This window comes from Triticum dicoccoides, chromosome 7A (genome assembly GCF_002162155.2).
Source record: "Triticum dicoccoides isolate Atlit2015 ecotype Zavitan chromosome 7A, WEW_v2.0, whole genome shotgun sequence".
NCBI classification, from domain to species: domain Eukaryota; kingdom Viridiplantae; phylum Streptophyta; class Magnoliopsida; order Poales; family Poaceae; genus Triticum; species Triticum dicoccoides.
This window is the reverse complement of record NC_041392.1, coordinates 351263038-351275520: the sequence shown is the minus strand read 5'-3', so window position 1 is coordinate 351275520 and position 12483 is coordinate 351263038.

Here is a 12483-nt window from a genome sequence, read left to right as displayed (position 1 = left end):
TGCAAAAACTGCCATGCGGACGCGCCGAGAATCCAGGCCGCCCGATCCCCATTTATTCCTGCGGCCATATACCTTCATCTCTCGCATCACACGACATAATAAGCACACCCACGATGACACATACAGAGATGACATCCAGCGGTTCCAATGGCGCTCCCGTGGTTCCAATGGCGCTCTGAGCGGCCGACGATGACAACGGTGGGCAGTTCACCATGCATCATGTAGTGGACATCCACGCGACGGGGAAGGCCCTCTCGGTGGTGTACATGAACGATCCGGCGATGGAGTGCTCCATCCAAACTATGGAGCAGTTCCTTTCCAAGGACATGTACCAAGTAGTCGGCTTCGACCTCGAGTGCACCATCGGTCATGCCGGGCATGATTAGAAGGTTGTCGTCGCCCAGATGTGCGTGCAACATGACGTCCTCGTCTACCACTACCACCTGGCCACAAGGCCTTGCGAGCGTTTCTCCTGGTTTATCAACAACTCCTACTATAGTTTCGCTATAGTGGACACCACCAACGATCTAAAAGCGCTCGAGGTTTCGGTCTTGAAATGTTGGAATCTTGTCAATATCCAGGACCACTACAAGGTCTGGGGCAGCGACAACAACAAACTGAACTCCCTGGTTGACCTCGCCTTGGCCATCATCGACCCCTACTACATGAAGATGAAGGATGAGAGCAAGAAGGACAAGAACGCCTGGCACAGTGTTTAGCATGAGAGACTGGATGAACAACACGTCAAGTACGTGGCCAAGGACGCATACACAAGCTATGAGATGTACAGGCGGATCGCTGACATGAGGAAGTGTCTTCTTCCTGCCCCAGACAAGGGATCGAGCCACAGAGCAGTGGCGGGAGCGTCACAAGAATTAGATGACTAGATGATCGTTTCTCCTACTTTAGAATGCATGCAATTGTTTATTGAGGTGTGTGCGAATGATCTGTATAGTCACTTATGTAATTGGATGTTTATTTCAGTTATATGTATATACACATGTTATTCTTCTGTAGACATAGCAAATCACACGGCTTATTAGCAGCAATCGTCTGTGTTATTATTGGTCTTCACACACATTTCTGATTACAGACCTGTTTGCCACATATCACACACATCTTGTTCTATTGAACCGTTTCCATTGTGTTGCCTAATCACACACAGTTCATCCTAGTGAATTGTATGTCATATATCGCACACACCCTCATCTGGCTGCCCATTTCTGTTGTTCTGCATCATCACAAACAGTTCTTCTGGATTAACAATTTGCCACTCATCACACACGCAAGTCTAATATGAACCATGTTTGATGTCGCCGCCATCACAAATGTTTTGCACCTTTTTGACGGTTTTATTACATCACCGTTTGTGATTGATGCATCGCACACAGTTTTGTCGAAGGGTCTCTGAGTCGACTGTCGTGTTTGGACCATCCTGCAGTAGTGTCATGTCAATGGTTAGAAAACCTTAACCATCTTTGATCAACGAGCTAGTCAAGTAGAGGCTCACTAGGGACATGGTGTTTGTTTATGTATTCACACATGTATTTACGTTTCCGATCAATACAATTCAAGCATGAATAATAAACCTTTATCATGAATAAGGAAATATAAAATAACAACTTTATTATTGCCTCTAGGGCATATTTCCTTCGGTCTCCCACTTGCACTAGATTCAGTAATCTAGACTACATTGTAATGAATCTAACACCCATGGAGTCTTGGTGCTGATCATGTTTTGCTTGTGGAAGGGGCTTAGTCAACGGGTCTGCTACTTTTAGATTCGTATGTATCTTGCAAATTTCTATGTCTCCATCATTGACGTGTTCACGAATGGAGTTGAAGCGTCTCTTGATCTGTTTGGTTCTCTTGTGAAACCTGGATTCCTTCGCCAAGGCAATTGCTCCAGTGTTGTCACAAAAGATTTTCATTGGATCTGATGCACTAGGTATTACACCCAGATCGGATATGAACTCCTTCACCTAGACTCCTTCATTTGCTACTTCTGAAGTAGCTATGTACTCCGCTTCACATGTATATCCCTCCACGACGCTCTGGACCAACTGACAGCTCCACCATTCAATATAAATATGTATCCGGTTTGTGACTTAGAGAAATCTGGATCAGTGTCAAAGCTATCATCAACGTAACCATTTACGACGAGCTCTTTGTCACCTCCATAAATGAGAAACATATCATTGGTCCTTTTCAGGTACTTCAGGATGTTCTTGACCGCTGTCCAGTGATCCACTCCTGGATTACTTTGGTACCTCCCTGCCAGACTTATGTCAAGGCACACATCAGGTCTGGTACACAACATAGCATACATGATAGAACCTATGGCTGAGGCATAGGGAATGACTTTCATTTTCTCTCTATCTTATGTAGTGACCGGGCTTTGAGTCTGACTCAACTTCACACCTTGTAACACAGGCAAGAACCCTTTCTTTGACTGGTCCATTTTGAACTTCTTCAAAACTTTGTCAAGGTATGTACTTTGTGAAAGTCCTATTAAACGTCTTGATATATCTCTATAGATCTTGATGCCCAATATATATGTAGCTTCACCGAGGTCTTTCATTGAAAAACTTTTATTCAAGTATCCTTTTATGCTTTCCAGAAATTCTGTATCATTTCCAATCAAGAATATGTCATCTAAATATAATATCAAAAATGCTACAGATTTCCCAGTCACTTTCTTGTAAATACAGGCTTCTTCAAAAGTATGTGTAAAACCATATGCTTTGATCACCTCATCAAAGCGTATATTCCAACTCCGAGATGCTTGCACTAGTCCATAGATGGATTGCTGGACTTTGCACACTTTGTTAGCACCTTTAGGATCGACAAAACCTTCTGGTTGCATCATATAAAACTCTTCTTTAAGAAATCCATTAAGGAATGCAGTTTTGACATCCATTTGTCAAATTACATAATCATAAAATGCGGCAATTGCTAACATGATTCGGACGGACTTAAGCATCGCTACGAGTGAGGAAGTCTCATCATAGTCAACCCCTTGAACTAGTCGAAAACCTTTTGCGAGAAGTCGAGCTTTGTAGACAGTAACATTACCATTAGCGTCAATCTTCTTCTTGAAGATCCATTTTTTCTCTATGGCTTGCCGATCATCGGGCAAGTCCACCAAAGTCCACACTTGTTCTCATACATGGATCATATCTCAGATTTCATGGCCTCAAGCCATCCTTTTGAATATGGGCTCATCATAGCTTCTTCATAGTTCGTAGTTTTGCCTTGGTCTAATAACATGATTTCCAGAGCAGGATTACTGTACCACTCTGGTGCGGATCGTGCTCTGGTTCACCTATGAGGTTCGGTAGCAACTTCATCTGAAGTTTCATCATCATTTTCATTTGCTTCCTCTCTAGTTGGTGTAGGCATCACAGGAACAACTTTCTCTGATGTTCTACTTTACAATTCGAGAGAAGGTACAATTACCTCATCAAGTTCTACTTTCCTCCCACTCACTTCTTTAAAGAGAAACTCCTTCTCTAGAAAGGTTCCATTCTTCGCAACAAAGATCTTGCCTTCGGATGTGTGGTAGAAGGTGTACCCAATTGTTTCCTTAGGGTATCCTATGAAGACGCACTTCTTAGATTTGGGTTTGAGCTTATCAGGCTGAAGCCTTTTGACATAAGTGTCGCAACCCCAAATTTTAAGAAACGACAGCTTAGGTTTCTTGCCAAAACGTAGTTCATACGGTGTCGTCTTAATGGATTTAGATGGTGCCCTATTTAATGCGAATGTAGCTTTCTCTAACATAACCCCAAATGATAGTGGTAAATTGGTAAGAGACATCATAGAATGCACCATATCCAACAAAAGTATGGTTACGACGTTCGGACACACCATTATGCTGTGGTGTTCCAGGTGGCGTGAGTTGTAAACTATTCCACATTGTTTTAAATGAAGGCCAAATTGGTACCTCCAATATTCGCCTCCACGATCAGATCGTAGAAACTTTATTTTCTTGTTACGATGATTCTCCACTTCACTCTGAAATTCTCTGAACTTTTCAAATGTTTCAGACTTGTGTTTCATTAAGTAGATATACCCATATCTACTCAAATCATCTGTGCAGGTCAGTAAATAACGATACCTGCCATGTGCCTCAACACTCAGCGGACCACATACATCAGTATGTATTATTTACAATAAGTCATTGGCTCACTCCATTGTTTTGGAGAACGGAGTTTTAGTCATCTTGCCCATGAGGCATGGTTCGCGAGTATCAAATGATTCATAATCAAGTGATTCCAAAAGCCCATCTGCATGGAATTTCTTCATGCGGTTCACACCAATATGACCTAAATGGCAGTGCCGCAAATATGTTGCACTATCATTATCAACTTTGCATCTTTTGGCATCAATATTATGAATATGTGTACCACTACAATCGAGATTCAAGAAAAATAGACCACTCTTCAAGGGTGCATGACCATAAAAGATATTAGATATTACTCATATAAATAGAACAACCATTATTCTCTGATTTAAATGAATAACCGTCTCGCACTAAACAAGATCCAGATATAATGTTCATGCTCAATGCTGGCACCAAATAACAATTATTCATGTCTAAAACTAATCCCCAAGGTAGATGTGGAGGTAGCGCGCCGACGATGATCACATCGACCTTGGAACCATTTCCGACGCGCATCGTCACCTCGTCCTTAGCCAATCTTCATTTAATCTGTAGCTCCTGTTTCGAGTTAAAAATATGAGCAACCGAACCAGTATCAAATACCCAGGCGCTACTACGAGCATTAGTAAGATACACATCAATAACATGTATATCAAATATACCTTTGTTCACTTCGCCATCCTTCTTATCCGCCAAATACTTGGGGCAGTTCCGCTTCCAATGACCAGTTCCTTTGAAGTAGAAGCACTCAGCTTCCGACTTGGGTCCAACTTTGGGCTTCTTCCCGGGAGTGGCAACTTGCTTCCATTCTTTTTGAAGTTCCCTTTCTTTCCCTTTCCCTTCACTACAAAAAGAAAGTCACTTCCGTGATGATACTTGTTTGTCACAGTAGGTCACGTTTTCTGTCATGCATGTACATCCATGACAATTTTATGACAGAATCAAGATAGTCATACCTGTGCTGTCGTAGAAGTGTTCCATGACATTACCAAAATTATCATCACGGAAGTGTCCACTTCCATGACGATAAATCGCGCGTCATGGAAGTGCTTTTGTCAAGGGTGACCGACACGTGGCATCCAGTGTAAGGGGTCGCCATTAAGCTATCGGGTCCAGTTTTGGATCCGATAACCCGCTAAGAGCCCAGACCAATGAGGATTTTCCACCTGTAAAATTCTCATTGGCCGAAGGAAACACGTGTTGGCTCACCGTTGGGAAAGATGTCATCCATTAATTGGACAGGAAGTGCCTATGATACGTCGACACGTGGCACGACCCAATAGAGGCCCATTCTGATGAAAATGTCGGCCCGTTTGATGTGGTCAAAAGGTAACAGGCCAGCCCATGGAAAGCCTGTTAACGGCCTGTTCGTATATAGCCCATTTATGACCCGCTAACTCACGGCCCGTTACGGCCTATCGGAATTAAGCCCACTAGCTTCATCTGGGCCATCCTATATGATTCCATCCCATTGTAACTTCCGATCCATGTATGGCCCATGATGTCTTTCGGCCCATACAAGGCCATTTGTAACTCTTGGCCCATTAATGGCCCGTGGTGAATCTAGCCCACAATGAACAATGTGTCGCTTTATACCCATCAACATCCCCTTATTCCATTGGGCCGTTTCCAACCCGTTTTATCTTTCGGCCTTCTCAGGGCCCATTTATTCTTGGGCTCATTTCCAACATTCGGTTACTTACGGCCCGTTACTGGCCTTTTCTGCTTGTGGGCCAAATTCAGCCCGTGGTTACAATCGGCCCATTTGTGGCCCGTTAATCCGTTGGGCCATTTTCATAGTGTCATAAAAACGGCCGATTAATGACGGCCCATTATTGTCGGCCCATGAACGGACGATTCCAAATCTAGCCCGTATACTGCCCATAATGCGGTCTGTTATCGGCCCATGTTTGGCCTATCGATCATATGACCCGTAGGAGGCCCATTGATGCTACGGCCCATGAAGGCCCATTGTTTCTACGACCCGTAGGAGGCCCATGGTAACTACAGTAAATATATAGCCCATGGTTATTATGGCCTAGTTTTTAAAAAATAGGTTATTACGGCCACTAGCAAACCGCGGAAAAAGAACTGCACTGACTACAAGCAAACAAATAAACAAGACAACAAGGAAATAAATAAGCAAGCAACTTATGCGAGGCTATCACGGCTATTACACATATTACATCCACTGGGCATCAAAGTTCGCCACCAGTGCAAATGTAGGGAACAAAGCAGCATATCGTATACTCTGGTTGTCAAAGTTGGCGACTAGTGCAAATAAACGCCGCAGCAAAACAAGTCCAGAACTGAAACCACTTCATAAGAGCTCAATAAACAATATCCTGGGTACCCATAATGCTGGCAAGATGCTTAGCAAGCTTATTAACTATCTCTTGTTTGGCGCTTAAATCCTCCAGCACTTGTTGTTGCACCAGAAAGTATGCATCTGAATTCTGCAGGGACTTCCTCAGTCCTTCAGCTTCCTATCACAGCACATCTGATCGATGTCTTTCAACTTGAAGTTGAGACTCAAGAAGACAAACTGATTCAGGCAACGAGTTCGAATAGCTTGTGCCAGCAGTAGTGGCCAGTAACTCGAACACTACATCAAGACAAGACTTTTTGATTCTCTCACTGTCGTCAAGATAGTTTTTATCAGCTTTCTTGGAGACCGACAGGGATGTCTCACTATGTTGAACCTTATGTGCATTACTTCCTTTACCATTGCATAACGGGGTACTGTTCTCCAATATTTTGTCCACATTCTAAAAGAGAAACAAGCAGACACATCACAGGTTTACCATGTTGTATATGAAACTCATTTTGGTAATCAGTTCAGTAGTAAAGTGGACATGATAACAACATGAAACAAACATATATCTATGTACCATGGTCACTTTATGGTCTATATCATTCTAGTTTTTGTTGCCAAATCAAGATAGAGACACAGTTCAAATAATATTTGTTCAAGACAAAGCAGAATAGATAGAATATAAGTGTTGGAAACTATAGAGCAATAACAACACTTGCCATGTGCATGACATGAGAACATAACTGCTTATTCAATTGAAACTGAAATCAACGTAGAGCAAGTTACAACAGCAAACAAGTTAAAGAAACAGGTTTAAACCATACCTGTTGCACCATTGGAGTTTCAATTCCATGCTTCAAATTTGAAAATAGTTGGTATGAGTAAATACAGTGATGCAAGAGCATAGGAGTATGAACCATAGCTACAGAACCTGACCTGAGAACAATTCATCTTCTCCTTTAAGCGTTGAGTTGGGATTCAGAGTGGTGGTCCTCGTGCTTTGGGTAATGCAGTTCCCTTACTAACTGCTGTGTCAAGTGGTGGAGACGGTGCTGTGTCAAGTGGAACCGGGTTACTATCTACTGGGGTTGGGGTTAGAAGGGGTGTAGCTGGTTCTCTGTCCAACTGGGTAGGGGTACAATCTGCGAGAGTCTGGGTTATGTGTGGTGGGGCTGGTTCTTGGGAAAGTACAACCGTGGTTCTATCTGCATCAACTGGTAGAACTATCTTTTTTGAAGACCGTGTTGTTACTCCCTTAGATACTGCCATCACCCTCTCCAATTCAAATGTCTGATAAACAAGAAAAGTAATTGAATGTATGGACATTGTATGATAGACAGGTGCAATGGATAGTGGGGAATAAAAGAGGCCATGAAATAATTCACATTTATGTTGTCTAACCAAATAGGATAGCATGACACGATTTCACATATATGATGGCTAACTAAACATGATAGCATGACACAATTTCACATTATGATGGCTAACTAAAAAAGATGGAAAGACATAGTTCAAAATATGATGACTATGTAAATAGGATGACATGATATAACTATATAATGTGTTTATTAAATAGGTTGGCATGCCATAATTCACATACATGCTGCCTATGGAAACATGATAACATGATATAATTCACGGATAGAATGACATAATTCAAAATATGATGACTATAAACACTAAACAGGATGAGATGATATAACTATATGATGTCTTTATTAAATGGGTTGGCATGCCATAATTCAGATAGATGCTGTGTATGTAAACATGATGGCATGATATAATTCAAATATAAGATTTATATAGTAATCAAGTAAGTAGATGACAATCCATATATGATGTAAAAACTAAGCAATGCAAGACAACATGCATGACATGGGTAATATAACCCTGCGAAGTTTGACCATAGACCTCAGGGGGGAAATAGGACTGGTCATCAGTCTCTGAATCCTCTTCTGAGGAGCTCTCTGTAACCAGCAAGATGTATGCTTCAGCATGTAGCATTGTCTGCTCTGAATACCTTGTTTTCACTCCAGATACATCCATCACCACTTCAAATGGCTGATGCACAGGAAGAGTAGTTGAATATACAAACGTTGTCGACAAATGGAACACATAATACAAAAAAAATGATAGCATGATATAATTCACATACAAGATGATTGGCTAAACAGCATGGCATTGCATAATTCACATATATAATGCCTTTGCAACAAGATATCATTGCATAATTCACATATATAATGTCTTGCAATAAGATGGCAATGCATAATTCACATATATGGTAATTAGACACTAAACAGGTGGCCTTCACACAAAGCATGTCTAAACTAATCAAATGACATAGCAATGCAAGACACCATACGCACGATGAGCAACATAACCCTGCCAAGTGTGACGCCTCCGATTTGATCGTACACTAATCATACACGCAAATGTGTATGATCAAGATCAAGGACTCACGGGAAGATATCACAACACAACTCTAGACACAAATGAAAATAATACAAGCTTTATATTACAGGCCAGGGGCCTCGAGGGCTCGAATACATAAGCTCGAATACACAAGAGTTAGCGGAAGCAACATTATCTAAGTACAGACATGAGTTAAACAAGTTTTTGGCCTTAAGAAGGCTAGCACAAAAGCAACATCGATCGAAAAGGCAAGGCCTTCTGCCTGGGAGCCTCCTAACTACTCCAAGTCATCAGTGGTCGTCACGTAGTAGTAGGCACCCTCGGGGTAGCAGTAGTCATCAGTGGTGTCGTCTGGCTCCTGGGATCCGTCATCTGGTCGCAACAATCGGGTATGGGGGAAAAGAGGTAGCAAAGCAGCCGTGAGTACTCATCCAAAGTACTCGCAAGACTTACATCAGATCTAAACTAAGTATGCATCTGCATCAAAGGAATGGGTTGTATCTGTGGACTAAAGTGCAGAATGCCAGAAGGGAAGGGGAAAGCCTAGCCTATCGAAGACTAGCATCTTCGGGAAACCACCATCTTGCAGCAACAGGAGGGAGTAGAGTAGCATAAAGTAAAGTAGTAGAAGTGTTATCAACCTCGGCCAGAGATCCTTTCTCGACTCCTTGTGAGAAGCCATCCCAGAGCCATACTATCCAGTTATCACCACAATCCAATTCTCATCACCATCTGTTTCTCGTCACAATCCATTTCTCATCACCATCCATTCATTTCTCATCACAAGTATCCAATTCTAGTTGTATCGATCGGGATACAACTCCAAGTGTCCGTTACCGTAGGACAGGCTATCGATAGATGTTTTCTTCCCTGCAGGGGTGCACCAACTTACCCACCACGCTCGATTAACTCCGGCCGGACACACTTTCCTGGGTCATGCCCGGCCTCGGCCAAACAATACGCCGCAACCCGAGCTAGGCTTAATAGAGAGGTCAGCATGCTGGACTAAACCTATGCCCCCAGGGGTCATGGGCCATCTCCTCGGGAACTCCTGCATGTTGCGAACGCGGCCAGTGAGCAGACCTAGCTACCTCCTTCAACAAGGCAGGAGCTTATGCAGTCCAACCCGGCGCGCGCCACTCAGTTGCTGACGTCTATTAAGCTTCGGCTGATGCATATGACGCAGAACGCCCATACTATGCCCACGTGATGGTTAGTGCTATTAGGCCAAAGGCCCCTCGGATCAAATATCCAAACCGTAGTGGATTAGGAGCACGCGGTAACAAGCAGAGACTCACGATCGATGTGACCCCGTCACCCCGTCTCGAGTACTTGCGGCAAGGGCTAAGAATGCCCGGCCACGCCTCGTAAGTATCTCGCGGGCACCTTCCAGGTCAACCCGACTCCACATCACTCGCTATTAAGCTCGCGCGGGTACCCCTCAGGGCCTACCCGTCTTTAGTAACATGGTTCAGTTGTAAAGTCATAGTAACCATAGTAACTGTGTGTCTAACACCAAGGGGAAAACTAGAGGAATCACCCTCGGTGAATTCCACTCGATGTAATCATCAAGGTGAACATAAGAGGATTCACCCTCGAGGTTCACACTTGAGGGGTTGCACGACAGAGCCGTATCGGAAGTAGTTAAGGAGGAAATCACCCTCGATGACCACGACCGGATAGCTACACTACAGAGAACTCATCAGGAGTGATGTAAGAGGTTCCACCTTTGGCACTCGATGGTAACTCTGCAGAGTCATACAACTAGGGGGGGTGATGTGCGGTGTTGGGACCTGGACATCGATCCCGTTGATCGGGTCTTCGATGATGAAGCAGGGGCAACAAGGACAAGGTGGGGGTCACTGATGGATCACTAACCAACCTATACTAAGCAGTTTAGGATAAGCAGGTAGTACAATAGCAGATACAAAAGTAGGCTATGCATCAGAATAGGAGCAAACAATTACAGTAGCAAAATCTAATGCAAGCATGAGAGAATGGAATGGGCGATATCGGGATGATCAAAGGGGGGCTTGCCAGGTTGCTCTGGCAAGGAGGGGTCGTCATCGACGTAGTCGATCACAGGGGCATCAGTAGCGGTCTCGAGGTCTACCGGAGAAGAAGAGGGGGGGGGGGAGAAATAGTAAATACATGCAAGCATAAGCATAACAAGACAATAACCGGTGCTAGAGGTGTCCTAACGCAGCGCTAGGCGATACTGGCGAAGGAGGATAACATGTGGGAAAGTTTTCCCGGTTCCGGACGTCTGTCAGACAGATGAACCGGAGGGGAAAAGTTCAATGTTTGCTATGCTAGAGACGTGTGATAGACGAAAGGAGGGCGTATTCGGATTCGTCTCATCGTTCTAAGCAACTTTCATGTAGAAAACATTTTCATCCGAGTTACGGTTTATTTTCTATGATTTTTACAAGTTTAAAAAGGTTTCTAAAATTATTGTTAACTAAAATGTAAATATTGCATCAGCATGACGTCATCAGTCAACAGTGACCATTGACTGGTCAAACAGGGCAGTGGGGCCCATCTGTCATAGACACATTTTAACTAAACAGGTTTAATTAGACTAATATGCAATTAGGTTAATTAAACATAATTAATTAGGGTTACTTAACAGGGTTAATTAATTAATTAATTAAATTATTTTATTTTTATTTATACATATTTTCTTTTGTTTTGTTTTCAAGGCGTGAGCCCGCTCGGTCAGTGGCACATGGCCTTACTGGGCGGGTGTAACGGGCACCGTGTGCGGGGCAAACCCGCCTGGGCACCCGCCCAACTCAGCCGCGGCTTCAAGCGGCGCGACGCGCGCAGGCCGGAGGGGGCGAGGCCCGGCGAGGCAGGGGCCAGGAGGGGCGCGATGGTGACCGGGGCGGCCGACGGAGAGGCGGGGCCGCCGGGCCGTCGCGAGTGAGGCGGGGGAAGAGGGAAGAGCGGCAGCAGGGGATGCGCGGGACCGTGCGGTACCGGGAGGCGGTGATGCTGGCGCGACGGAGCGCGGTCAGCGGGGCGGCGGGCGATTGCAGTAGCAGGCGGCGAGCCACGACGCGGTTGGGAAGCACCCTGGCGGGTGCGGCGAGCGACGTTCAGGTAAGCTACGGGGATGGCGGCACTGCGCGAGTTCGAGCAAACCAGAGAGCAGGGCGAGGCCTACGGCAGTAATCAAGGGAAGGGAGAGGGGGAGCAGCCGCGGGAGCTCACAGGGGAGGTCGGGACGACTCAGGGAGGTGCAGGGGGCGGCGAGGGTTGAGGAGGCCGGCGGGGAGGAGGACGAGGACGGGGCGACGATCGACGACGGCGCTCGGGTCGGGGGTGACGAGGACGGGGCGGCGAGCGCTAGGGCGCGTCGTGGAGGAGGCGAGGCGATGAGGCGGCGAGACGGCGCCAACGGGGACCAGGCGGCGACGGCGACGGGAAGCACCGGCGGGGTTGGGCAGCGGCAGCGACGGGTCGCGCGGTGGGCGAGGCAGAGACGCCGATTCCCCCCGATCCAGATCGGGGAAGGCAGAGGAGGGGTGAGGGGTGCGTGGGGAGAGTGGGGGATCGAGCAGAGGAGGGGTGAGGGTTACTGGAG